Raw genomic sequence first — 3,898 nt, forward strand, 5'->3', positions numbered from 1 at the left:
TAGGGGCTATGATAAAACTTTGCTCGTGCCTGTGTTATATATCACATTACACTGTAGTTATTTGACTATTTCTGCTACTGTTCTGTAGGCTTCTTGATGGGTGGGAATCATGTTTTATTCATCTTGAGGTCTCCATTATCCAGTACAGTGCCTCACACAGTAGATACTAAAGAATCATTGAAAGGAAGAATGGATGGATGGAGACAGTTGACTTAACTAGATCCTATTTACAGATTGACTAGCCATTTGCTCCTAAGGGGAACTGGATAAGACTGTAAGAGTTGGATCAATGCAGATTCTCATCTGCCCTTTGAATAGTCAATAAGAGAATCTTTGTATTTAAATTCAGCAAATGTTATTCAGATTTTATACTTACCTGTTTACCTCAGTATAGGTGATATGAGGATGGTGTGTAACAATATGAAAAATGTATGTTTTTGAAAATAATTTTTATCCCCATAATTTGTAAAGGTTGTGTTGTTTGTTGTTAACATTATGTAGGACCCAAACTTACCCTTTCCTCCTCAGAGGGCTAAAGGCCATACTTTTCTTAGAAAAAAAAAAAAAAAGAGAATAGTTTTTTTGAATGAAGTGGAATACATGGATAACACACGTCATGCTTTTCTTTATCTGGAGAGCATCCTCTGTGATGTTGTCAGTGTCACGCCTTATTCTACTGTGGCAGGTCAGTTTCTCCTCATTGCCAAGAACAGAAATTTCTAGCTACTTTAAGCAAAAAAACTTATTTGGAAGACTATGAGGGCATCTCAAAGAATCTAAACAAATTTCATAGCAGTTAGAAGGAAAGAAAGTAGGGAAACTCCAGGAACATCAGCAAGAGTTTTGGACTGTTCTAGAGTGCTACTGTATGCAGTTCCAGAGACTGCCAGGCTCTGTCTTTCAGCCTGAAATTCCCAAGAGAAAAAAATTTAATGGGCTCGTTTGGTTCAGCTCCAAAGAGGATACTCCCCTACCCTTGACCCCTACACTGACTACAAACAAGGACACACACAAGTATATAAATATCCATCTTCCCATGCATCCATATAGGCCATCACTTAAGATAATCCTACTGCATCCAGATGTAAGGTGCTATGGGTAAGGCAGAGGGCTACAACTACAAATTAATATTTATCAAATACTGCTTGGCATCTACTGTGCATAAACAGTGGGAAATAAGAAAATGTTTACAACAGGCTTCCTAGCCTCAAGGGGCTCTGTGGTTGAGATGATAAAATAACAATATGAGAGATATCACAGGCAGAAGGTGACTAAGGTGACATAGGCCTTAATCATAAGGCCAATTTTTCATACAGACAATGTGAATTTGGAGTTCAGACGAGGAAGAAATTTCCATCTAGTATAACGGGGAATGTTCATGGAGGTAAAAATTGGGTTATGCTTTGAGGGGCAAATAAATGAGGTAAATGGAATCCTTGGGAATTCTCAAAATTCATTCTTTCTATCCGTGAAAACAGTTTGTCATATATAACACAATAAACTGTAATATATGTAGCAAGGGCAGTATCTGGTGAGAACCTAGCAGGGAAAGGGAAAACTTCTGACCCCTAAGAGAAACTCACAATGGGGGAAGAAGCTATTGAGTTCTATGAGTAGAACTCAGCAACAAGGGCTGAGAATAGGCAAATGGTGGTTCCGGGTAGTGTGGTGACTATACTGAAATCCTTCCTTGATGCCTTTACTCTAGTGGCAAGGGCACATGCTAGGGAGGAGAAAGCTGTACTGAAACGGAGTAGTCCAAATAAACCTCGTAACACCTTTTGGCTTAGCATTGCTCTGAGACCCCTCAAAAAGGGCAGACAACAGAGGAAGGGGAATATTTCTGCAGTGATAAAAAAAAAAAAAGATCTCAGGGCTTGGAGAAATAGGAGTGTGGGAGTGTGACAGAAGGTAGAATCTGAGAAGCTAAGATGGAATAGCAGGAACAGTGTGAGCAGTCACCAAAGGTCTGGGGACTTCTTGAAGTGGCAAAGGGAACCTTACAAAGTTTCCCAAAGAAAGCAGCTATGGAGTTAGTGAAATTTGCCCATTAAAGACATCATTTGTACCTACAGGGCAGTGAGTTCTGGGGACATTTGAGTTGTACATAAATGACTTCATTAGTAACTTCCCAACATCCCTGCTCCACAATTGAAAGTCCTCCCACACCCCAGAATGATTCTGGAATCATCACAAGCATTTAACTTTTCCTACATGTAGATGACAGACTTCACAGCCATTTTCTTAGGCTTTCAGGACTTGAGACTTTGTCCTGGTCCCCACTCCTAACCATATGGGATAAACAACAACCTGGAGTCAAAGCCAGGAGTCAGGGAATCTGAATTCTTCATTCAACAACCTATATGCTAGACACCATGCTAGGTCCTGGATATAGAGATGAATATACCTGGTCTCCGACCTCAGAGTTAGTCTGTTGAGACACATCAGCAAATAGGAAGTTGTGGTGCAGTATAGTAAGTGCTATGATGGGAGCTAACCTAATCCTGTCTCCCAGATGACTGTCACTAATTCAGGTGGTGACTGTAATCAATTACTCCTCTGGGCCTTTTCTTTAGAATTCCAGCTATCAAATTCCGAAATTCTATTTACTGTATTCTACTAAAAGAGTGTAGCAGTTTTGAATTACATCTAGAAAGGAATAAAGGAGGGGTAAGGATTGGCAAAAAATAAGGGACTATATTTGGTTGCCAGTAAAATGAAATTCCACAAACCATTTGGGAATATTTCAAATGCGTGTGTGTTTTTAAAGTTTATTTATTTGGCGGGGGGGGGGGGGGGGGGGGCGGGGAAGAGAACACAAGTCGTGGGAATAGCGGGGGGGGGGGGGGGGGGGTGCAGAGGATCCCAAGCAGGCTCCGTGCTGACTGCAGCAAACCCAATGTGGGGCTGGAACTCAAACCATGAGATCATGACCTCAGCTGAAGTCCCTCGCTTACCTGACTGAGCCACCCACGCAACCTTCAAATGCGTGTGTTTCAATAAAAACAATACCTGGGGCGCCTGGGTGGCTCAGATGGTTGAGCCTCCGACTTTGGCTTGGGTCATGATCTCACTGTTCATGAGTTCGGGCCCCGCGTCGGGCTCTGTGCTGACAGCTCAGAGCCTGGAGCCTGCTTCGGATTCTGTGTCTCCCTCTCTCTCTCTGGCCCTCCCCCGTTCATGCTCTGTCTCTGTCTCAAAAAGAAATAAACATTAAAAAAGATTACAAAAAAAAATAAAGCAACCTTTAAAAAAATAAAATAATAAAATAAAAACAATACCTCAAAGCATATGTTAGCACAGGCTGTACTGAAGGGAAATTATTGCTGGAATATCAAAGAAATTCCAGTTGTCTTGCCTTCTGAGGAAGAGTAAGTATATGAAACTAAGAGGGGGAGGGTAAAACCCACCTTGTTAAGAACTATCCAAAGCTGATTCTTTAAATGAGCTTTCTGGAAATCTCGGTCTATCAGGCACCAAGACATCTGGTTTTTTCTGAAACCAAAACTGAATCCCCGCCCAGCTCGGAGGCTTCACTACGTAAGTGAAAGTAGGTAGGGCTTCTATTTGTGCGAATTGTCTTCCCCTTTCCCCACTCCACTTTCTTTTTCATCTATGTGGAATTTCTGGCGTTTTAAACACGCTAAACTACTTCAGCCTGTGACAACATCTTGCCTCCCGGAAACTGACGAAGACCCGGTTTACGTGGCCCAGAAAGCCCAAAGACAGGCAAAGTGCCGGCCGGCGAAGGGGCCACACGCAGCTGATGTCAGCTACTCCGAGCCAACTCACTTCCGGGGGGCGGGCCAGGCACACAGGGTTCGTCCCGCCTCTAGCCGGAAGTGCTTGTCTACGGCTACGCCGTCGCCCCGCCTACTGGCCTTTGCCCCGATGAAGG

This window comes from Panthera onca, chromosome C2, assembly GCF_046562875.1.
Source record: "Panthera onca isolate mPanOnc1 chromosome C2, mPanOnc1 haplotype 2, whole genome shotgun sequence".
NCBI lineage: Eukaryota > Metazoa > Chordata > Mammalia > Carnivora > Felidae > Panthera > Panthera onca.